This window comes from Pseudopodoces humilis, chromosome 6 (genome assembly GCF_049639895.1).
Source record: "Pseudopodoces humilis isolate 2021_Gansu_Grassland_sample_001 chromosome 6, ASM4963989v1, whole genome shotgun sequence".
Lineage (NCBI taxonomy): Eukaryota > Metazoa > Chordata > Aves > Passeriformes > Paridae > Pseudopodoces > Pseudopodoces humilis.
Window position 1 is genome coordinate 63,009,456 of NC_142205.1, and position 26,629 is coordinate 63,036,084.

The window sequence follows — 26,629 nt, forward strand, 5'->3', positions numbered from 1 at the left end:
TTAGGAAAAATACTTATTTTAGTAGAAAGCTATAGCTAAAAAATGAAAGTAAAACATATGTTGAGTGGGAAGGAAATAAATACAGTATAGATGAGTTGTGCCTTTTTTTGCCCCCACGTTTACAAAAAAGATGACAAGCCTTTGCAAGTGGAGTGGATGTAGGCTGGGAAACAAACCTTTAGTCATATGCATGTTCTTTTTGTTTATCTATGTTTTGCTTTGCGTGTCTCATCACTATAATTTGGGGGTCTTATTGATACTTCTTTGATCAGTAAAATATTTAAATTTTTATTCATGACTGTAAAAAGAGAATTCTTTATGTCAAATTACATGGGACTGTAAGTGAAGGGTGCATAGATTCAGCAAAGCACAGGAAGAGAGTCCCTGGTTCCAGTAGCCATGACTAAGATATTACTCTGGATTTTACTTCCATGAGGGGAACTACCTGGTTTAGACTGGTTAACCTGCAGCCACAGCGAGGAATACCAGTTATTTGCTGACTCCTTTCTTCTGTAATTTATCTCCTTCTCTAGATCATTATGGCTTGTTAATTTCCAAGGTAGGTTTAAAATAAAAAATATGGTCCAACTTGTTCACAGATTCTAAACACATTAAGTTAATACTTTACTTTCATGGGAATTTCTATTGATTTTAATAGAACTACTTATTAAGCCCAAAGGTGAGTGTTTTCTGGGTCAGGGGCTAGTATCACATAACTCTTAGGAAAAGGACCACATTTATTATGGTCTCCCTTTTTAATAAGACTTAGTTAAAATTTATCTATGAAGTTTAGATTAGTAGGCAGATTCAAATTTCCTCAGCAACTGAGATTCAGAACTTTTGTTGGCAATGATCTGTGAAATAAATTTCAATTTTTAAAAAGCATCTATTATCATGCACATATATTTATCTAAAAAGATCCTCTTTAAACCATTTAGAGCTTAATGCCATAATTGCTTTTAATGTCTTGGCCAAATATGAATTAACGGAACCCACTGGAAAATGTGATTATCTGCATTCCAAATTGCAGGGTGACCCCTCTTTGTGAATTCTAAATCACCTCATTATATTCAAGTCCTACACAGATATTACCACTGGGTAGGGTATTATGGATCTCCTATAATAACAATAATAATTAATAATAATTAATAAAGAAGATGGACTGGGCAGCTTGGAATGTAGCCAAGGCACTTCTGTTAGATTAACAGGGTTGGGTTTTTTTTCCATTTTTATAATTATATATTATCTGTGCTTAATTGCTATATTATATTTTACCACGTGATAATAGGTAGATAGCCTTTGACAGCATGTCCATCTTGTGTGAGAAAAGTTCCATCTAAGTCCATAGAATGAAAAAGTAGGGCATGAAGGACATAGGAAGGCATCAGCAGCTGGCTTTCTTTACTCCATTTGATCAAATTTCTTTCTCTAATGAATCCTTGATTATCCTAATAGGCTTTCACTGATTGACTGGGAAGCCAGGATATTAACCTGCATGGGTCAAGACCAAGAAATTTTGAAACAAAGTTTTTTGAAACACAGTCCTAGGTTTTGTTCTGCTCCTATCAAAACATTTATTCCAAAGTAGGGCTAGATTTTTACCAAGAAGTACTATTTGTTATCCAATTTTATGTATTTTTATCCAGCGCACCATTAGAATTTTAGAACAATTTTTGGGGATTGGTATGCTAAGAGTGTCATTAAATGCTTGGCATCCTAATAACTTGTTCAGATTGCACCTGGAGCACATCATAGTTGTCCCTCATCCTCCTAGTCTGTATGAGCTTTCTGCTCTTGAAAACTCAGGTTTAGCAGAGAGTCAGAAAGAGATTTGGTAATTCTGGTAATCCTCCCTGTTCTAAAACAGAAATAAACCCAGAAGGTACAAGAAGGATAAATGCCTATGACTGGGTGCTCCTGTTCTTTCAGTTGTATAGAGACGCCAGTGACCTTCAGGGAAAATGACTGGTTTTTGTGTGTTATAGTTAGCAGCTAAATGCCATGCTAACTAATTAATTTTTAAAAGAATCATCAGGAAGAGCAAGTGACTGTTAGGGTGGGGAACTACAATAAGCAAGGGTAACATTAACGTGTTTAACTATGAAAATTACTAAAGCAATTTACCCAGAAACTGTAGCCATTATCAGAATTCTTAACACTCCTATTTCTCATTCTCTTTTGTAAGCATTAATCATATTTTATTTTTAACCAGAAACCTCAAAGCAGTATTAAATTAAGTGAAACTTTAATAATGAAATTGCATGCAGTACTATTCAGAAGTTATGCAGAGAAGCCTTAATATACTCCATTAGGCAGAGAAAAATGTTGAAAGGATATGGTTAATATTCATCTGTATTCACTTTCTCTTTTTATTACAAGAATTTTGCTGTTGACTTCAATGGGAGGAAAACCAGCCTCTGCTGCCATGGTGTGACAGTGTGGGTTAGTTTCCTGAATCACTGGAAAAGCATTACAAAATAAAGGCACATGGAAGGATGGTGCCTCATATCACACAGGAAAGAAAATACTTATTAAAATGGGCAGATGGATGATTGGAGGGGCTGAAATGGAGCCAGTGTTTGTGTGGTGGGTCTCAGGCAGAGAGAGCAGACAATGGGGATGGGCACTCAGAACCTTGTGTCAGCTTTGCCAGCCCCAACGACGGTGTAGTGAGGGCACTGCTCCCTCTAAACATCAGGTGAAAATAAAGGTGGTGGAGAGGCTGGGTTTAGTCTCTCTTCTCAAGAATTCTGCACAGGGTTCTATGTAAAGGGAAACAGGAGGAAATGGGTAAAAAATAAAGAAATACAGAATGTGCTTACTTGCTTTTCTGAGGACCCACTAAAGCTTCGGGCTTGGTAAAGTCTTGACGTTATCCGAAGCACAGAGGCCAGTGGGGAAAACGAGAAGTTCCAAGAACCACTGCTTCTGGGGGAAAACCATATGCTCTCCTACATTTACCTGACTTGTTTGTTCATGTGTTTATCTAGTTATTGCTGAACCTCTCATAGGGATTCTCTCAAACATAAAGGGTACAGAAAGAAACCACAGGGAAATGCCACACACAGTCCACCCTTCCAGTAGGGTGGCCTTGGAATTCTGCCTTTGGGGTTGAGACAGTGACAGAGCTGCAGTTCAAGATAAATGAAGGTGCTGTCTCCTGTCCTATGATTTCTCGCTGTAAAGCAGAGACAAGACAGAGTAAAGATGACTTTTTAAGAGGATAAAAAGAAAGAAATTAGCAAGATTTTGAAAGACTACATTTTGCAAGGGAAAGAAGGTTTTTCACAGCTATTGTGTGAAATTCTAGGGAAGGAGCTAGCAGTGTTTGCTGCCACAGAACACTGGAGGGACTGGGAGAACACATTTCCCAGCACTACTGCTGCAAAGAAAGAGGTGCATGTCTTAATGGGGGATAGATGACACTTTCTTACTGAGTGGTTACTGTCAGAATTCCTTGCTCTCCCACTTTCTAATAAAAGGAGAGTTCCATAATGAAACAAAACAAAAACCAAGACCATTAAAACTGCAGAAGTTAATGGGGAAAATGTGATCTAAGCAAGTAATCTGGGCAAGGCTAACCTACAGTTGTACTGGCAAGAAATTAAAACAGGAAAATCTGAGGATGTGTGCAAGGTGTTCTTTAAACTTCAAAGATTTGATGAAAGCCATTAAAAATATATGGGTTTCACTCTTTCCCTGTCTCAAAAAAATCCTTAAAAATAGTAAAAATTTTGTAAGGCAGCTCTGTTTCCATCACAAAGATGAATAAAATTTGCATTCTGGTGTTCAGAATGGCACAACTCTAATCACTTTCTTTCTCTGTTATATTTCTGGTTTTTCCAGCTGCTGGCTTCCCCTCCTTTCACTCTGAGTGTGATATTAAGAAAAAAATTTGAGATATTCAGTGACAGCTAAAGAATTAACAAAGCCACTAAGAGGTAGAATTTACAAATCAGCTTGAAATGAATAGGAAAAATCTGAGTTTTCCAATAACATATGAGTCTGTTTTCCCCCAAATTAATTGAAATCAGTATGAAGAAAAAGCAACTGCCTTGGAACAAGTAGGCAAGAATGCTTCATTTTCATATGAAATATTGCTACTGTCATTGACCTAAGCAGCAGTCAAGACAGGATGTTGGAAATGGGAAGAAGACCAAAAAGAGCTAGAACAACATTTATGTGGAAAATGAGATAAATTAGTAATAGAAAGTAGGCTGGAACACAATTATAGAAGGGAAAAAAAAATTGTTGATATTCCTGCTAATAAATTGGTAATGTTGCTATAGTAGTTACAGTACCATACCTTTTATTGTTATTAGACTTACTAATAAGTCCCTGCAACATCTCTCACTAAGTTCTGTCTTTAAATGGTACCTTAGGCAGCATGTGTATAAATTCTTTACCCCATGAGAACCATTTCTTTTATTAAGTTAAAATGAAATATATTCTCATAGCAAAAAGGGGTTGACTTAAAATATTCCTTTCTGTTCAAATGAGATAAATTGCTTAAATAACAACCTTGAACTATTAGACTGCAAAGGTTTACTTTGAAGCTATATAGTGGAAGAAAAAGCACCATCTTTCTATCTCTCTCTAAAGTTTTAAATACTTATTTTCACATACAAAGACTTTGAGATTCCTTGTTGGCATCAGAACAGTAACCTTGTCATATTTCAAATATGCAATTCATAGAGAAGCTCTTTTTTCAAATGGTTTATGGCTGTGACTTTCCAGATACAGCTGTGATTTAACACATCAGCTGTTACACAGATGTCTCATGAAAGGTAAGTGTCATTGCTGGGGTTGAAGGTTAAATGTCTTTGAAGTCCCAAACAGCAGTAATAGTGGTCACATAATACATGCCTTGTGAGACCTGATTCTTTTTTCTATATAGCTTGATAAAAGTTTGGACTACTATACAAACAGTGCTGCAATATGAAAGTATCAAGAAGTCATCTTGCACAAAGTTCTACATTTCTGTTCTGGAGTCCTCACATTTATGATAGCCTACATCTGGTCTCCCTTAATATGACATTAACAGATACTGACTATTTTATTTGTGTCCAGAATTATTTAGAAATGTTTCAAGAGTACAATTAAACTATATGATGTAAACTGAGTCATTTAGCATGTATTCCACAGGACATGGAAGGAGACTATTAAAGTAAATGAACCTTTGGAGTTGAATAAACCTAGAGAGAAGTATTTTGCCTGAAAATATAAGTAAAAGTAATTTTAACACTGGTGGAAACTGAATTCCTAGGAAAAATTATTAATGTGCAGATTTTGCTAAAATCATTGTCCTTGTTGAAGAAATTTTTCACTGGAAGTTTTCCGTTGAATTGGAATTTTTACTTTGGATTTATTTGGTGGGTTGGGGTTTTTTCTCCTGAAAATTGTTGAGGAAAAGCATTTTTTCTTGTGCCAAGTTGTAAAATATGAGGACAGATAGGCATCTGTTAAAACTTTCATTGCTCCAGAGAATTCTTTGGAGCTGCAATGGTGTCTGGCTTTGTCACATTGCTTCTTTCCACTGGTAGTTAGAGGTTTCTGCAATGATCAATTAGTGTGCATGCAATATGTGTGATTTGGCATGTGCCCCATATGGAATTATGCCTGACTTACCCTGTAGATTGCCCTAGACTTGTCTTCTGAACTCTGAAGCTCATTTTTGGCAGTCAGAATTGCAGGTTTCTGATGTTACAAATAAATGCAAAGTTCTAAGCACCGGCACTGACTTTTCTTTTTTCTTTTTTCCTTTTGTTTTTTTAAAAAGTGAGTTTAAAGAGGAACTCCTTTCAATTGTCCATCTGGAAAACAATGATTTGCATCACTGAGAATAAAATTTTTCTACCAACAGACATAATTTTCTATATGATCAAAAAGGAAAGGCAGTTAAAATGATCTTCAATAAGTTTAAAGTCTTGAAATACCTAACAAAAAAGGGAGAAATTCCTCCAGTCACATGTGTAAAGGAGGGAAACATATTCACACAGGTACACACAGAGGTTGCAGATACAAGGTTATCTCTACTGGTCACCTCTAGTGTATTAAGAAGTTTTTAATTACATTAGTTTCATTACAGGTCTGTATTTCTCTATTGAAATTTAAAGTAAGACTTCATATCGCTGAAATAAATATCTTACTTTTTTTTTTTAAATTCACATTCTATTTTGATTCTCTTGGGGTTTTGTTTTCCAAGAGCAAATGTGATATTTTTACTTTTGATGATTTTAACATGAAGGACTTAAAATATACAAAGAATACCATAAGGCTTTTAAAATCATTCTTGCTTTCTTTAGAAAGAAAAACATATTTGAATGCATACATGCTTACTCTTTTGACATCACTGTGTTTGAGAACAATTGAGAATACAATGGAAGTTTTGGGAGCAAATTAAAGTTACCCTTTAATTATTGTCCTGTTAAGGTTAGTACTTTCTACTGACAGTCCATTACAAGTCTCATTTCTGTGCTGGGTTTCCCAGAGTAGGGACCACACTCTCAGATGTTTGAAGAAATTGCCATGCCCTGATCTTCATCATGCTACACCAGCTGTAGCACACTTTTAACTGTGTTTTAACTTAAAAATGTTTTCTGGAGTTAAATGAGTCCCTGTGCATATACATACACGGACTCAAGATTAAGGGATTGTAATAGTGGTTTTCACCATACCGTAGCAAATCAAGCTAGAACTTGGCACTTGGTATTCTTGGCATGTGTGCATTTTTTCTGTCTTAATTTTGGCACCTGAGATTTTCATGTGTCTTTTCAAAATTTGTATTTTTATTTTTTGTTATCCTTCCTTTGTTATCATAAATCTCTGTATAAATGCTTCTGTAGTCAGAAGAGTCATTTTAACTACCATTTACTGAACAGAAAAGCTTTACAGCTGCAGAACTTTTCAATATTGCTTTGAGTATCTTTCAGAGTCACAGCAGGAGAAGATTGTCCCGCTATGGATTTTCCATCAGCAAACACTCACCCACGAATAGATGCTGCTCTGGCATAGGAGGACTGTGAGCTCAGTTGCCATCTGCTCTCCTGCTATCCAAGCATCTTTGTCTCTGGCACCTCTTCCATCAGAAGTTTGTGCAGTCTTAGACAGCAGACATCCAGAAACTATGTTCTTTATCCAGAAGTTCTTTCATGATTGGTTACCCCTGGAGCAGATCATGAGCCATTCTTTTGTATCACAGGAGGCAAAAACCCTGTGGAGGACTTGGAACACGCTGTGGAATGGTGGGATATAACATGTGTTAGAAAGGATGAAGAAGATTTAGGAAAATTATGAAAAACTAGCTTTGAGGTTCTAAAGACTACCATGTGTAGTGAGTGCTCCCCACGCTGGTTGTGGAAGCATTTGCTCCTTTAGAGTCCCTACATCTTGTTAAATGTGATGCATTTTTTAAGTTGTGAGGAATTTTTCCAAGTGATTTGACGTCATCTGGTCATTGCAGTCGGAGGACAGGAATCACCATGGGAAACAATTCACAATCTTGCTGGAAGTCATTGCCTGCATCAAGATAAACTGAGCTTCTGCAAAAAAAGAATGAGTTGCTCAGCAGGAGACTGATCTCACTTGGGATAAGGAGGAACTTTGAGACCAAAAGATGGAATTAAAGTGCCTTCCATTATTTGATTCAATTATTATGTTTGTGTGTTTGATGTGAAGCTTTAGCTTTTTGCCTTGTTTTTTAATCTCTGTAAACTAACTGTGCAATCCGGTAAAACTATACTAAATTAATACTTTGATTTTTTTTCTCCTTATTTTTTACCATGTTAAAAAAAAAAAAAGTCAGCCTTGCATTACCATTAGCTCTGCTGCAAATATGTGGTATATGTACAAAAATTACCCAAAGGAAGCAATCCTCAAAATAATTTATTGTCAAACTAGTGCCCAGAAAATGATTAAATCAGTCTTAAAATGCAGTTATCTAAGAAAGGTCCTAAATGACTTCCACATTTAAAAATGGAACAGTGCAATGCTTAGCTGTTATATGTACTACATTTGTTTTTAGGTATGCAGGAATTTTGACAGAATCTACTAAAGGCATGAAAATATAAATGGCTTAGTAAGTAGCTTTAAAAAAAATGATGAAAATGGAAAGGTTCTGTCAAAATGAGAAAAAAGGAAATAAATAAGAGAAAAATTATTCTACTCCTCTAACTTGTATAAAGAAGCTAAATTGTAGTTAATAAGATCCCATTTGCTTCACAAATATGCATTAATGTTTTTTTGAGATTTTAGTTCCTTAGTTTACAATAAGAAGTACTTTATATCACCGATAGCCATCAGAGATTAGTTATTTTTTATGCTGTTGAGATGCAATCTAGTTGGATTCTGAGGTCCTCCTTGTCTTATTTTGTTATGATTGAAATGTAGTATAGAAATAATTCAAGGGTTATTACCTATTCAGATATGTTAATGAACACTTTAATATTAAATAAGTGAGGAAGCACTTGAAAAAACACTAGAAGAGAGGGGTAAGGGTATAAAGAGAAAAAATATTTTGAAATAAATTGGAATTCAATGTGATTATGTGTAGAAAATCTCTTAGAAAATGAAGCAGTTGAGAGTCAGTTTCCTGGATGGTGGGGAGAAACAGCTCTACAGTTCAACCCAGCTGTAGGGCTGATGTAACAGCAACTAAAAAATTCACTTTAATTTTCCACGGTTCCATGTCCCTGCTGGCTTACTCAAGGAAACTACAGAGTCTGAGAATTGACATTAAAGTAGGCTTTAACTTTAGGAAGCACCACATCTAGACTGAAGAGAACGTTCATCTAATGATGGATGGTGGGAACTGAATTATCTAGGATAGATCATACCTTGGACAGGGTTCCTGGCACAGAGGGAATAAACCTAAGGCCCTGGGATGTGGGGTCCTTGGGGGATACTAATGGAATCATCCCAGATAGGCAAGACCTTAGACTTAAAAGATAAAAACCCCTATCTGTTTTCTCTATTGGGTACTTCACCCCAGGTAACCCTAGGTATTGTGAAGCTCACCATGTCCTTGCATCTTTGGATCCAGGCCCTCAGACCATGCGGTCTCTGTGAACAATAAAATCTTTTTTGGGCACTCACCATACCTGCCCCGATTTATTCTGCCACTCTCAACCTGGCTGAAAGGGACAAGTGGTCACAGAACCCCACTGTGACAATGGATAGTTGCCTCTCTCTAGCTCACAACATTACCTTTTGAGCTCTGACAGATTTTTACCAGCCTGAGTGACCAGTGGCTCAGACTGGTTCTTCATTTTAACCTCTGAAAAAAAAAAAGGTCACAGAAAAATATTTAAAAGACAATCCCATGGGTTTATTTTATATCACTATGACAACTCTACATGGCGAAATAGCTACAAGTGATACAGTTAGATCTGAAATGTGTCCAAACCAGAAGACCAGGTTCTAATTCAGATTTTGGAGAAGACTGCCTTAAAAAGAAGCCCTTTCCTCAAAACTGAATGTCTTGAAAATAGTCACAGAATCATAGAATCACTAGGTTGGAAGAGACCTTCAAGATCATCGAGTCCAATCCATGCCCTAACACCTCAACTAGATCATGGCACTGTATGTCACATCCAATCTTCTTTTAAACACATCCAGTGATGGTGACTCCACCACCTCCCTGGGCAGACCATTCCAGTACTTTATCACCCTTTCTGTAAAACGCTCTTTCCTAATATTCAACCTATATTTCTCCTGGCACAGATTGAGATTGTGTCTTCTCATTCTGTCAGTTCCTGCCTGGTGAAAGAGACCAACCCCCACCTTTCAAAAAGTAGTAGAGAATGGTAAGATCACCTCTGAGTCTCCTTTTCTTGAGGCTAAGCACCCTGAGCTCCCTCAGACATTCCTCACCCTACTTGTGTTCCAGACCACTCACTAGCCTCATTGCCTCCTCTGGACCCACTCAAGCGTCTCAACGTCCTTCCTAAACTGAGAGGCCCAGAACTGGACACAGCACTCAAGGTGCGGCCTCACTAGTGCTGAGTACAGGGGAAGAATGACCTCCCTGCTCCTGCTGGCCACACTACTCCTGATACAGGCCAGGATGCCATTGGCCTTCTTGGCCACCAGGACACACTGCTGGCTCATGTTCAGCTTGTGGCTGTGGACCAGTACCCCCAGGTCCCTTTCTGCGTGTAGCACTGTCCAGCCACACTGTCCCCAGCTGTAGCGCTGCAGGGGGGTTTTGTGGACAAACTGCAGGATTTGGCATTTGGACTTATTAAACTTCATCTTATTGGACTCTGCCCATCCATCCAACTGTTCCAGGTCTCTCTGGAGGGCCCTCCTACATTCCAATAGATCAGCACATTCTCTCAGCTAAGTGTTGTCTGCAAATTTACTAATGAAAGACTCAATCCCCTCATCTAGATCATCAGTGAAGGTATTAAACAGAACTGGCCCCAGCACAGACCCCTGAGGAACACCACTGGTGACTGGCTGCCAGCTGGATGCAGCACCGTTCACCACCACTCTCTGGGCCTGGCCATCCAGCCAGTTCTTAACCCAGCAAAGAGTGCTCCTGTCCAAGATGTGGGCTGACAGCTGTTCCAGGAGTGTCCTTTGGGAGATGGTGTCAAAGGCCTCTTTGAAGTTCAAGCAGACATCCACAGCCTTTCCTGCATCCACCAGGTGGGGGATATCACCTGGTCATAAAAGGAGACCAGGTTGGTCAAACACAACCTACCCCTCCTAAACCCATGCTGGCTGGGTCTGATGCCCTGGCCATCCTGTACATCCTGCATGATGACACTCAGTATAAACTGCTCTATTACCTCACCAGGTACTGAGGTCAGGCTAACTGGCCTATAATTACCAGGGTCCTCCTTCCTACCCCTTTCTGTGAATGGATGTCACATTGGCCAGCTTCCAGTCATCTGGAACCTCACCAGTGAGCCAGGACTGCTGTTAAATGTCATTTACCTTCCAAATCAGTATAGCACATATGCAGTCATTAGTGACTGAACCCCACCATCTTCCAAGACCTCGACAAATCCAGTGCAAAACAAATGAAGACTTCTTTTTACTTTTTTTTGTTGTTTTTGTTTGATTCAAATGTAGTGAGGACCAGCACTAGGAATCAGAATGGTTGGCTTTATAACATATTTCCTCCTTAGAAACACAGAAATCAGAAAGGGCTCTGTGATTACTGAATTCACAGGCATCCATGTCAGCAAACACTTCTCATAACCTATTTTAATCCATCACAGAAGTAAAATGAGGATATTTATTTTTTCTCATACCAGTGATACCACTGAATCCCACACCTCTGAGGGAGCATAGCACTCTCTCCAATGAAGACTTCTGTTGTCAGTCCTCTGTGGTAGGCTACAAATTTGCACCTTCAGATCCCCAGAATGGTCAGAGGGATGGAGCACCTCTTGCATGAGGGAAGGCAGAGAGAATTTGGTTTGTTCTGCCTGGAAAAGAGAAGGATTTAGGGTGACCTAATTGTGGTCTTCCAGTACCTGAAAAAAACCTACAAGGAAGATGGAGAGAGAATTTTCACGAGAGCATGTAGAGATGACAAGAGGGAATGACTGAACTGAAAGAAGGCAGGTTTAGAGAAGATACCAGGAAGAAATTCTTCACTGTTGAAGGTGGTGAGGCTGTGGCACAGGTTGTCCAGAGAAGGTGTGGATGGTTCATCCCTGGAAGTGTTCAAGGCCAGGTTGGATGGGGCTTTGAGCAACCTGGTCTAATAGATGGTATACCTGCCCATGGCAGAAGGTTTCAAACTAGATGATCTTTAAGGTCCCTTTTGACCCAAATCATACTGTTATTCTGTGATATTTTTTAGGTCTGGAAATTCTGTTGTAAATCCTTCAGAAATCCCTTCTAAACAACAACAGAAAGAAAAGAAAACAAGGCCCTAAACCTTTCTACAGTGGTTTGCTCTGTATAAACATAAGTATGATAATTCTTCAAGAAGAATTTAAGTAAAAAAAAGTGGGATAGTTTGTGGAGAAAATACAGTACTTTATACATTAATATTTTAATATTTGTAGTTCCAGACCAAATAAAATAAAACAGAGTGCTCGTCAACTGTTTTGTTGATTAAAATCCATCAAACCAGCAGATGTTTTCCCAAGGTTAAAATTCAGGTCCAGATTTATGTGTTCTCAAGTTTACAGGTACAGAATAAAAGGTGCTTATTTCAACCAGCAAGTTGAAAATGGAGAAGTCTTCATGACCTTGAACAGACCAGGAAAGGCTTCCATTGAAATCTGAGTAAAAATTTTTATTGATTTTTTTTTTTTAATCTGATTCAATCTACTGTAAAAAAAAAAAAAAAAAAAATTGAGCTATTTACAGATCCTGTTTTTCCATATTTCATAAAGCAAGAATTTAAAATAAAATGAGAACAACCGAGGAAGTGCTCAAATTATGTTTTATTTTCTAAGTGGATAAAGCACTGAGATCATTGCTTCTTCATTTTCCTATATGTAACACAAAAATTAATAATTTTTTTTACAAGATTGTTTGTATTTTCTTCCGTTTCAATGTCCCAAATTCAAATGTGGACTGAAATACAGAATAGCGATCTTCCAAAATTAGAATGAAAGGAAAGTGATAGTTAATTATCTGCTCTGTTTCCAAAAGCTTGTAAGAAATAGATTTTCTCTTTAGGTCATCATAGTTTTATAAAGCAGGAAGAAGCTGGAAAACAGTCATACACATGACATAATTCCCTCAAAGACTGGAGGGTGTCCAGATAGGAACTTCAAGAGGCTTTTAGTACTGTTAAATTAGAATTAATTTCCCTTCTGGGAGGGGGCTAATTTGCAAACAGAAAAGGAAAACAAGCTGCAGTAGAGATTATACCTACTAGGTATGGCGTAGTTGATTACTGAATTTCTCCCTTTCCAACCCTTCTCAAGATACCACTGCTATGAAATAAAAATAAACATATCTTTAATTAAACATGTCCATTGAATTGCACTTTTTGTTTGCTTTTTTGTTTATTTCTTGCCCCAGAAATTAACTTAGACAATATAATAAAAATGGAAATAATTATAATAAGCTTTTTTCAAGTATTTTCAGTTAATTATTTCATGTGGATTCAAAAATCAATGAGAAGGATGTTTCAAGAAAGACTTTTAGTGGAATCAAAATATAGTATGTATTTTCATGCAAAATATGCAGAACATGAAGGTTAAAATGTTTCCTTCCATACTTGAAGATGGATGTCATCCAGAGGGACCTAGACAAGCTCAGGAGGTGGTCCATGTAAATCTATTGAGGTTTAACAGGACCGGGTGCTGGTGTTGCATCTGGGTCAGGACAACCCTGGCGTCAATCCAGGTTGGGGGATGAGCAGATGGAGAGCAGCCCTGCCCAGAAGGACTTGGGGGTGCTGGTGGGTGAGAGAGGGTGGACATGCCCTGGCCATGGACCTCACAGCCCAGAGAGCCAAACGTGTCCTGGGCTCATCCAGAGTCCCGTGGGCAGCAGGGGAGGGAGGGGATTCTGCCCTTCTGCTCTGGTGAGAGCCCACCTGGAGCACTGCATCAGCTCTGGGGTCCCAGCACAGAGAGGACATGGACCTATTGGAGCAAGGTCACAGAGGTGTTTAGAGGGATAGAGAACCTCTGCTATGAGAAAAGGCTGAAGGAATTGTACAGCCTGGAAAAGAGAAGGCTTTGGGGTGACCTATTTGTGGCCTTTCAGAATCCTGAGGAAAGCTACAAGAAACATAGAGAGGGCCTATTTTCAGGAGCATGTAGTGAAGCGAAAGAGGAAATGGCTTCAGACTGAAAGAGCCCAGATTTAGATTAAATATTAAGAAAATAATTATTTTCTTTGAGGATGGTGAGGCACTGGAACAGGTTTTCCCAGAGATGTGGGTGCTCCATCCCTGGAAGTGTTCACAGCCAGGCTGGATGGAGCTTTGAGCAACCTGGTCTAATAGACAGTGTCACTGCCCATGGCAGGGAGTTGGAACAAAGTGGTCTAAGGTCCATTCCAGCCCACACCATTCTGTGATTCTGTGAAAATGCTGGCAAGTTAGCTATAAGTCTCAGGCTTTGTGCCTGCTAGCTAAAGTCTGTCCAGTGTCAAAGGTAAGATGCACTGCTGTGAACATTTATATCTGAAGGTCCTTTGTGTCCTTTTTGCCTGAAGCTTACTGAACAGATATGGTGAGTATCTAAAGGTGCACGTTGAACCATGCAATGGCTGTGAATGGAGCAAACCAGATAATTGCAATCAGTTACCAGGATCTTATTGTCTGTATTAAATTCTTCTCTTGTCCCCAAACCTCTAGCATCTTTCAAAAGTGTAAGAATGAAACACGAAAAATAAGATTCCTAATTATATTGATTTATCTTGCTTTTATTCCAATAAATTACTTAACTGAAGATGAAGGTCTATATATTGACTGTTTTGTTTAGCTTTGTATGGTTTCAGTTACCATCCTGTCACCATAATTCCTTGATATAATGCACTTAAGGTGCAAAACCAGATGTTGGCCTGTTCAACATGTGACCACATGTTGCCTCAAAATGCAATCTGACTCTGGTTTCTCATGTTACCATCTTCAACATTATTAATAAAGGCTCTGGATATTAAATGATGTGTGTGTGTGTTTTAAAAACTCTTCCTAAAATTTATACTTTTATCCACTCATGAAAATCTGCCTCCAGCACTATTTTATGGGTAAAAATGAAAGTTTAAATAGGAGATGAGATGATTTTGTAAGTGTACTTTTGGATGCAGGGCAATATCACACCTTATATTTGGTAGGTATGAATGATGAGTAAAAAGGATATCTACCCAGTAAATATAAGAAAGTGTGGTACTCTATAAAATTCACTTCTGTGTTACTATTGACTTGATTACTTGTGTTACGTTGATTCAGGAATTGATAAGTTACTACTCAGTGAAAGAACCAGATGCTTAGACATGTAGGACAGTTTTATGTTTTGATTGTGAAATATGACAGCCCTGTGTTTTAAAGGCTGTCTGAAGGAGAAAGGAGAAATAAGAAGAAAAAACAAACAGAAGTAGAAATCAATGTGAATAAAAAAAGAATATCCTTGCTCCCATCAGCGGCTAATAAAGAATTAAATTTTACCTTCTTGTTTTACAGTCAGAATGTCATATTTGTAAAGAAAAAGCCAAATAGCCCCAGCCCTCAATCTCTACATAAGATTACTCTGTGTTGAGATAAAAGAATAGGGGTTTCTACATCAAAACACCATTACACATCATACCTGATGTGTTACAAAACCAAGTTCCCTAATTATAAAGCAGAAAGTTATTTTTTCAAAGATTCTTTCCTTTTTTTTCCTTTCAGTCAAAACTGAAAGGATGAGAACATGACCCTGGCAGCCTTCAAGCAGGGCTTCTAAGGAGAACAAGGCTTGCATTTGTGTAAATAGGATCTGTCCTTCAAAATTCACTTTTCAAAACCAGGTACATATTGAAATGAGCATGTTGACAATATACAGTCTATCAAGTACTGTCTGATATTTTTCTGTAGAGGTAATGGCTGGGAAATCTGTCTCTATTACAGAACCCGTCTTCAGGAAAGCCAGAATTACCTGGGGCAGGATACATAATGTTTAATGCTAGAAATTAACTCCATTCATTTGGAAAATACCTATCAGCTCTGTATATTTTTGTATACTGTAACAAAGTTAATTTTGCAAATCTCATAAGCTGAGGACTTTGAAGATTCATTTGAATTCTTTAAATGCTGGGCCTAAGAATGTTGCAGATATTTTGAACAACTTTATTAAACTGAAGAAAATTATTCTAAAGACTTCAGAGACAAAAAAAAAAAAAAACCAAAACATTTAAAAATTATTTCTACTTTTCTGTCACTAAAAATAATAGATCCAAGGATAAAAATGATAAAATTTTGAAGGAAATTAATTATATCTAAAATTGATAACATTAATGGATCTTATAATTCCTGTTGTCTACCTCCTCTTTTATGTAATAGAAAATATTTTAAAATCTATGTTGTTTTCATTCTTAACCCTCCGTAGAACTGAGAAATGTTGCTGAAAGGTCTTGGAAGCAAGAAAAACGATTTACCTTCTACCCTTGGAAAGGAAAGGATGCAAAAACATAAGTCACGTAGTCAGAGGAGATTAGGATGTCAGGTTTAGCATCGACCACCTGGGTTCTGGTACCAAAGCCACTGAAAGGAATGCAATAACTTAAAATGGGTGACAATATCTGGGACAAAACTTGCATCTATGCACCAGATGATGAAAGGCTGTTTCCTTTAGCTGCTATTCAGAAAATCTTCAAGATTTAGGTGACATATATGTAGGCAGAGAGGTATCCAGATAAAGAAATAAATAAACCTGAACATAACCTTTAAGTCTATGCTAAAAATATCTTTTTATTGACAGAGGTTCTCAAGTACTGGTTGAGCAATCAATATTTGTGTTATTATCACTCATAATATTAATATATGAGCAGAATTAAAAAATGAACTTTTAAAAGCCATATATTTTAAATTACATTAAATTATTCCTAAATTGAGGTAACTACCTGAATTAGTAGGTCTGCATGTATTTTCACTGGAATTCCACAGCTAAGAGCTGTAACATTTCCTGATTTATTATGTCTTGCCTTGTAGTATATAAGATGGAATTTTAGATCTGTGGAGAAGCTTAGTATCTCAAGTGTATTTATATCACAAGCAGAATTTATGAGGATACTTGAAAAGCCATATAAAGGATGTTACAGAGGAGCTTTGAAGGGTTCCTCCAGTCTTACTCATGCAAGAGTGGCCCAAAAAACTGGCTATTGAAGCACCACAAAGCTGCACAGAATTTAAAGCTGAGGATTTATTCTTCAGATGGAACTGTCTAGTTCTGGTCAGAGATATTCCATGAACATATAATTAGGAAAATGCTGATTTCTGTCATGTTGATTTTCACTAACCATCAGAAGACTTGACAAGGATGATAAGGGTATGAAGAAGAAGCTGTTGAAAGAGACACTTGCAAAGAGAATGTGTTCTGAAGAGCAAGAGCCCAGCAGAGCTGGTAACTGGGTTTTGCATTACTCACATAGATCAGAAAGCCCAAGGCTATAGGTCCACTTTCTTTCTGTTTCAATGCCTCTTTCTTTATGACACTAGATCCAATTAAGAAGCATGAGAGACAGAAAATGGCTGTGCAGTATCTGTATATGATGGGTGAATAGCACCAGAATTAAACAAAAAACCTTTTCCCAGACAAATGTTACAACCTCTGGGCAACAATGAATCTTTTTCAGAGGGAGTTTTAGGAGGATTTTTTTTTTCTTCTAATGAAATGGGACTCCAAATTTTGCAATGCTTGCTGTTGACTTTTGAGAAGCATTTTTTTTTTTTTTTTAATGCTCTAAAACAGTTTCTAATCTTTCAGCATGTTGGACCATTATGGCAGTCCAGCCTACACCATGAGGTATACTTTACATTCTAATATTCTTCTGTTCATCCCTTTCTTAGTTCACATCTCCTGAGATTTATATGCTGTGCAGGAATTAAGAATGAAAGAAGCACAAGGGATTTGAGATTGTTCGGTACCAATATTCATGTGGTTATAAATCAAGGAGGTCTAGCCATCCTTAAATAATAATTTCTGAGGTAGTAATCTCTTCTGTAACTAATATATATATTTACACATATGGTACATAAAATTTCAAGTCCTTGATAGTTTGTGCAGACCTCTGTCAGAGCCAAGACATGCAGAGGTTTTCTTGTTCTGTCTGCTGTGGGCATGTGGTCATGCAAGGGAATATGGCATGAACAAAGCAACACAGCCACTTGCAGCCAAGCTTGAGAGAATCTGTAGCCCTTAGAAGCACAGTTAGAGTATCAGAGCTAAATCAAACAGAGCCATGTGGGAATTGTTATCCACCAAGAACCTCGTGATTCTGTCATGATGTTGGGGAAAAGGCCAATGTTAAATTTTTTGGCTAAGAGTACATGAGATGCACACCTATAGAAGAGCTCTGTGCCAATGACATGGGATTTTACTAAACAGGTACTTAAAAAAAATACTGCAAACTCTTACTTACATTTGCTTATAGAACAGCCTTTTTCCACTTCCCCTCAATTTTTTTCTTCTTCTACTTTTTTTTCCCTCCAGATCTTGTCTTTTTGCTTTTCTTTCATTAATGGTGCTGCAGTTCTGTAAGAATTTTGAAGTACACCATTTTTTCCTGAATTTTAGATTTGGTTGAAAAAGGATAATAAACTCCTTAAAAATAAAAAGTAATTTTAAAAAATCTGCCACTCTTCTTTGCTAGATCAATTTTAATTTAAAGGTACCAAACAGTGTTGCACTTCAGACTTCAAAGGAAGAACCTTTTTAAATACGTTCAGCTCAACATTCCCCTCTCTCTAAGAATTCAATCACAGATATTGTCAGGCCAAAACATTCTTTCCTGACAAAATCTTCTTTAGTGTAAACCTAATTTTCATTCTCACAGTGAAGGAAGGTAGCATTGCATGTTGTCCCAAATGGAGATGAATATGTGACAAGTTGGGAAATAAGTGGACACAAAACCAATTTTTCCTTATCAGTGTCAAATTAAAAGCAAAGTAAGCTGTAGAATTTGCATTAGAAGAAGTGACAATTGAAACAACTGTTCTGAACAAACAAATAAGACCAATTTTAATTCTGTTAGGTAAGGGGACCTTTGTTGGTGGTGATCTTAAAGTGCACAAAGGAGTGTCTATTCAAGTACCAAACCAGCAGCCAAAGATTTGAAGCTAAAAATATAAAAATAGTGAAAATTAAAGGAAACTCATTTTTACAAAATTTGAACTGTTAATACAGGCCTATATAAATGTCACTAGTATTTGTATTTGATGGTATCAGTAAAAAAAAAAAAAAAGTTTTTTTTGGGTTAATTTGAGCTTTTTGCAAATTAAAAAAAATATTAATTTCCTGACTTTAATGAATCCTTACCCAATTTAATATAGACTATAGTCACAATGTATTCTTTCAAAATTATAGAAAAGATTGGACCAGTGGTTCTATATTTTTAATCTACTTCTCTCCCCCCATTACGCCTAAAACAGAAAAAAAAATAAGACAACATATGCAATACAAAATGTTAAAAAATAGGGAAATTTTTAAAATGCTGTTGATGACTGAAGAAACTTTTCCACTATAAATGTAGTTTTTGTATAATTAACATAAACTGACATAACCAAAATTTTGTAATTAGATTCTTTAATAATAAATTCTAATTGTAAAAACACATGGATTTAATTGACATTTAACATGTTAGCTATTGCAAGCTTGATGTCAATTAACACACTTATCAAATGTCAATTACCAGTTTTTCAGTTTTAATTGCTGTGAAATTGACTTGCCATGGGCTACCTTTTTAAATGTTAATGTATTAGCAGTGTTCACAGATTTGATGTAATAAATACATCTAATGTGCACTTATTGCTTATGCAATTTGACTACAGTATATGAAAAGTGTATTTTCTTCATACTTATTAAACAACAGCAAGAAGCCTTTTACCCATTAATTTACCATACAATTAAACTTATGCCACTTAGAAATAATTATCTGACAGTATTCAGAATAGTTAGCCAAATAGGCAGGTCACCATTTTAAAGCAGCATTAGATTAAAGCTGGTATTAGAACTATTTCTGAAGAGCGTGTTGTGCTGCCAACTTGCTTTTTAACAGAGAATTCTCTGCACACCTCCTGTATTTCTGTGTATTACCTGTATAAATTAAGACTGGGTTATATTCTGTGTTCATGTGAAAAAAGAAAAAAAAGAAGCCTGGTAGTCCAGCTACTGATGATGATCCTGTCAAGTGAACTGAATAAATGCATCCCTTCCCTTACTTAAGGCCCTGCTGATGGCACTGGGCCACAGTGCTGATATAAGATTTTGGCTGCCAGGAGCAGTTTTGGCTTGACAACTTTGTCATTGGCATCGTCTTAAAGGATGAAATTTCCGTGGTGTATAGAATCATTGTATTAAACTCATCCATAGCATTTCATTTTAATCTGTAGAACTGACATGCTTTATGAAGCTAGGCACTATCTTCATTTTAATGGAGAGGAAAGTGAGATGCAGCAAGGTCAAGTGGTTTGCCTAAAGTCTTGAAACTTGGCAGTAGCAGAGGCAGGGAAAATAAGTTCTGGTTCAAGTTAGATTTTTTGGAGCAGCAAGCGGATCAGGCTTTCCCAAAGGCAGTGTATAGTGGTGATGGATGAAAGGAGCGTTAATCACAGGCCTCCTGGAAAGGAGGGCTGCTTATTTAGCAGAATAGAATGAATATTTAAAAAGGCCTTTCAGAGTATTGTAGAATAAATGCATATATCTGTAAGTTATTATGGCTTAAGGGCTAGCTGTTAAGTGAAAGGATCAATGCATCAAATAGTAAATGCAGAACTTTTTGGGACTAGAGCTATGTGAATCATGATCTCCCAGCCTGCTAATGAAACACACAAAGTCAGGGATCAAACTTTGCATCGGACTAAGCTGGGGGATTGGAGATCTCTTCCTCCCTTCTCCCCCCAAATAAGAATGAACTGCACTGCTGGAAAAGATATGTTTAATTATTAATGGGAGCTAACTCCCTCCTCAGCCAGCCCCAGCAGGAGCAGCTGGCCTTCAGCATGCCCTGAAAACCATGATCAAAATGAGATGTTTTCCAGGAGTCAGGCAGAGCATTTAGAGCAGCATTTGTCCAAAAGAGGTCGCTTCAGGGCTCCCTCCTGAGTACACATTTGGTGAAGGGTTCTGGTTCCTTTATGGTTTGTAGCTCTAGTCAGATCAAATGATATAAAAAGCCCATTTTAAGCACCATATATGAGTTGGTGGCCCTGCTGGATCCAATAAAGTAGATTCTCTGTAAGAGTCAGAAAGTAATCTTGTTCAAACATATTCTTTAATGACTGAAAACTAATAATATACAAAAAATGCACAAATGTTAACCTCATCATTTCCTCATATGCCGGTATTTTTCCTTCCAGGAAACTTGTTCCCCTTCTTTATGTGAGGATGGAGTCGCTGGGGTGAGTCTGCAATAACTGATGATATCTCCTTGTAGACTTTCAGGCTATTGCCCTGCTGACAGGAGGATCCCACCACTGCATTTCCCATTAAAACCCAGAACTGGTCTTCAAAACTGCTGATAGATCACCTCTCTTGCTTCCCAGTGAAAGCCAATCTCCATCCTCCCAGAAAACATCACATACCTTACAGAAATGTCTGTGGGCGTATAAGGCTTCAAATGCAAAAAGGGATTGGAGATATCAGAAATGACATTTTTGATGCCTTCCTAAAGATCAAAAACTCCTCCCTCTACTGATAAAATAATATCTTAAATGAACCCCCTGTTTTCTCACCCATTGCTTTTACATGTGCTGTACCATGACTGCATGTGAGAATTATGAAAGAGGAATGCAATGAATTTATGAAAGAATTGATTCTAAATTAATATATTGTCTCCTTGCACTCTTAGGAGTCTCTGGGTGCTAATAGAGTTTCATTATATCTATTAGTTTACTATAGCAGTTTGATTGCTATTCCTTTATTGAGTATATTTCAGGGGAAAAAAGTATTCCCCAACAGAGTCAAGTCAAAGAATAATATTAAACTCCAGCTCTGTAGTGTTCTTGTGTCTCTGATTATTAAGAATCATGTTTCATCTGAACTTTTTCAGTGGAGTTACGGAAGTGAAAATGTTGAATTGCCATCGACAATGAGTACATTTAATTAGAATGTCCCTCTGTCCCTGTTCCTTCCAAAAATATCTCAAAGCCTAGTATCATTTAAGATTTTATTTCAAGATAATATAATAGAAAAAGTGGAGGGCACTACAATAGACTTACTGTCTGGGAAAAGGACTGCATATCAGGCAAGAATTCTTGACAAATGCACATGGTGTAAGATGATATTTGACATTTCAGTGGTTTATATGGTATTTTTGTCTTTATTAAATATTTTCATTAGGAAAGAAGAAAACAATATTGTCGTTACATGAAATATACCATATTCCTGAGTATTCATACTGCATGCATGCCAGTAATATGAAAGGAACCATATCATATCTGTATATAATCTATATATCTATATATATTGATCTCTCTATGTATATGTCTATGTCTTGATATATGTATCTACATATATATTATGATGTAGGATTTTAGAAACAATTGCAGCTAGCAAATGACGTGCTGGTAAGGTTTGTGGTAAGTTCTCAGAGCTTATAGGGTAAACCACTTATAATGTGAACTTTTGATTGACTCCCTGGTGTTCTATCATCTAATCCATCTCTTCTGAGACTTAATTTCACAGTCTAAACACTGAGCAGCTTAAGACAGCTGTCATTTAAAAATAAATGAACATAAATTAGCCATCAGTAACAAAGACCTTCCCCTCTCCAGACCACCACACATAAGCTCACCCTGATGAGAAGCAGCTGCTTTTTCCATCAGAGACAGAATTTCTTCCCAAATTTAAGCAAAATCCAGGCATATAATATCTTCTGCCCATCTCATGCTTTTGGTCTGTCACTTAAAATGGTGCATAAGCTTTTCTGTTGCATACTGGATCTATGTAGGGGCTGCAGATTGGTGAGACTCACTTCTAGGAAAGGAAGGTACTGACAAAGACAGCACAAGTGATCTCTGTTATCTCTCAGATTACTTACATCTTCAGAAGCTCTTAATTCACTGATCAGCTTACCAATATTCTGAGCTTCACCTGCAGCTTCTTTTTACCTCTCTTCCTCTCCTCATTTTTTCTATCACGTTAACATGTACAGATTGTGAATCATAAAATATTGTGCTACAGAGGAGACTCCAGGGTTTCTGGTAAGACAAACAGCTCTTGTCCTTAAAGTCATCTGTGGTGCCTTTCTTTAAGTTTGACAAAATTATAAAGCTGGTTCACATTCCTTGGGGAGGTTCAGTGAGTTTCACTGCGAACACAAAGTGCTGGATCAAGGATAGCCACTCAAATTAAAGTTGCGATGAACTTTTGGAATTTGTGTCAGAGTAGGTGACTTGGATGCAAAGAGTGTCATTACCAGTTTTAGTGAATTCCCTGTAAAACCTGAAATATGTGATGGTTAACAAAATAGTAACTCTGACAGTATCTCTTATGGCAAGACTGAGTATCCACCCATTTCACATGGACTTTTAGAAATGTTCTGCAAAATAAATGTTTCTCTCAGCACTAATTAAAGAGAATAAATATCTTTGATTTTTGTCCCTTTAATAAAATTGGAATAAAAATGAATAAATGTCATAAAACATCATTGTCTTGACTCAAACTTCTCGAGAGTGGCCCAGCTAGCTCAGTGATGAGGTTTCTCTTCACTTGGGTTTCGAGCCAGCATCTGTTTGTGGGGTTCACTGATTTTCTTCAAGAATTCGAGTCTATCAAGCGAGCAAAGAAATCGGGGGGGGACTCTCTCTCTGGTTTGCATTCCACAGTTTATTTCTGTGAAGGGGAATCCAAAGGACAAGAGAACAAGGATTTGGGGTCTGGGGGGTCTCTTTTAACAGGGTTTCTCAGAGGGAGAGAACATCAGAGAGAGAACCAATTATTTTTCTCAGTTAGTACATCTTACAAACTTTCTACAAATCAAGGTTACACACACCAAGATAAGAAATAACAGACACCAACTTCTTCAAATGCCCACAAAGATGTAGGAGTATTCTCCACAGAGGGGCAGAGGCGGAGAGGCGGGGGGGCGGCTGGTTTCCTGGCAACACAGGGGGGAAAGAAAGGGAAGGGAAGGGAAGGTAAGCATGCCCTCTCAGCTTCCATAGCTCAGAGACATTCTGGGACAGGAAAAACAGAGTTACAAACTTCCGTGTTGGAAAGAAGGGTCTCCTGGGCTAAAGAAATTTCAAGCAGCTGGAAATGCCAGCAGGGTCTCCACTCGATCCGACTTCTCGCAGTGGAGCTGAGGAGAAAAACTTCAGTAACCATGGTAACTTGACGCCAGGTAAACAATTAGGAGAAAGAGAAGCGGGGGGGGAAAATCACAACTAAAATAGGGGAAAAGATATTTCAAGCTATCAACTACTAACATAAACTAACTTAACAACATTCTAACAACTCTACCACAACATTGTCTCACCTGAACTTAATTTACATATAAACATTAGATACCTGAAAGCCTGTTGGCTATACAGGCATGGGGTACCTCACATCTTTGACATTTCTGTGATCAAGTGAATATAGGCACAACGCAGTTCTATTGTACTTATGCTGAAGATGAGTTAAATGTTACGTGTGGTTCACATATTATATGAAAATCTACATATTATATGAAATCTACATATATTCAGGAAAAATCAACTTCTAATTCCAAGATACTTCTATTCAGCAGAAATTTCTTCTCCATTCTTTTACCAATTAAATAGGACATTATTTTAAAAGATGTTTGGAAACTGCCATCTTCTTTTTCTCACCTATCTTACACAATTACTGACAGGCTGTCCATTCATGTTCATCAGAAAAACAGATTTTTCTTTGCCTGTTCTCAGTATATGTAGTTAGTTAGGGTGGGTTGTAGGAGATATGATTCCTTGAATTCCTGGCCTTACCACTAAACCAGATGAAGTAATTTTATCCATTCCTTCTGTGCATTTTTACAGAGCAAATAAAAAGTACATACATTTTGTGTTACTGAAGATATAATCAGAACTATAAAAAATTTATCACCAGACTCAGTAACATAGTCCAAAGTGCTGGGATTAGAGAAAACAATAGTATACAAGTAACCCTTATTTGCTTCTACTGTTTATTAGTATTGCTGCTTAAGCACTCATGGAGATTTTATTGGAAATAGAGCTAAAAGAATGGCAGAATATTAAAGTGAAAGAAACCAGAAGTTTATACTTTGCTTAGAAGTATAATATTGGGCATGTTGGCACATCAGGCTATGGAAATAATAATAACTACCATACATATCAAATATTTTTTTAATTGAGGGCTTAACTTTACAACTAAGAAATAAATTTTTTAGAAAATATACCGCTATGTACAAAGCTTTTCATCTGACTTGTTAAAAGATGTTTACCTACTCAGGTGTTGAGTAAGAAATAAAATAATTAGAACTGAGCTCTAATGAATGAATTCTTAAGTAGTGAAATGCAGATGTTGTAGAGAATGCTGACTCCTGGTATTTTGTAAGCAATTTTTTGCCAATGGTTGATACAATTTTTCTAAGAGGCTAATATGTAATGCCACAAAGTGTTATTGTTTCTCTTAATAATCAATATTTTCTGGATTATTTACCGTTATTTATATTACAGTCAGTAAGAAAAATATCAGAAAATGAAGAATCCTTTGTTGCATGATCTGACTTATAAAAATATTAGAAAGGTTTAGACATTTCATGTCTATGTGTCATTTTCAAAGTGGTTTGGGGGAGTTACCAGAAAAGGAGCATATATTTTCATGAGCACCGATGTAGCTAACACAGCTGTGTTAAAGCAACAAAATTCTCTGAAAGTGGAAATGACTGTTCTTATTCATCTCATAGTAACCATTAAAGTAAGGGGGAGATTATTATGTGCTTGCTGCTGCCCATAGGCAGACTAGGCAGAGGCTTTGCTGCAAGTCTGGGAACATTCCATTTCAGTGATAGAAAACTCTATTTATGACTAGTGCCCAAAATCCAGAGATTTCAGCATCTGCTGTAATATTTAAATGATAATAGAAGGATGGTTTTAAAAGCTTTTTATCTACTAAGAATTGGTTAAAACTTTTAATATACACAAGTAAGAAAATAGATACATTAGTCACTTGCATCTAAACTGTAAATATTTGTTATGATCAAAGTTATTTTGTGTCTGTAATTAGATAATAATTTGGTTTTTTCTTCTACTTTTTAATCACTTTCTGCCCCTTCTTCCACCCTTCTTTTAATACTACATGCATTCAACTCATATGTGGATAAAAGAAGTAGAAACATGAAGGAAAATATAAATAACAAAAGGGAAAAACTTCCTTTATCTAAAACACGCATGACAGAAATCCATACATTTTTTCTGAATGTGTGTCTTCATTTTCATGAATTCTGGCTTATTCTTACGTAGCAGTCAAAAATGCATTGTGATAGACAAGCAGAGTACACAGAGGCCATTACCATGTCTCCCTTGTAAGGTGTGTAATTATAGGGCACTAGTTTCCAGCTGATGGGGGTCTGCTTGAAGAGGAATAAAAGTATGCTTCTGACCATGTTTATCAAATAGAGTAATACCTGATGATATTTTACCTTTTCAATACCTTACATACTACAAAACACTGCAGCTGTCTTGGTGGTGAGCTGGCAGAAGGTTTCTGACTAAATGAAATATTCTTTTTGGGCATAATGCTGTAAATTTCAACAATTTAGTTTCATACACCTGATTGTGACTTGTTCTTCCTTTAGAACAGCTGGTCTGTAACAGATCACATCCTTTGAACAATCATATGTAGATTTAAGTATTTTCTCTGCCCGAATCAGGTGCAGTGGAAAAAAATGTACAGGGACACTCGAGCATATGCTCCTACCTACATGTTCTGAATTGCTCTAGAACAAAATCAATAGTTATTGTAGGTACTGGTATTGTTGGTTGAGGATAAAAATTTGATGGGATGATGGTGATGGATGCTCC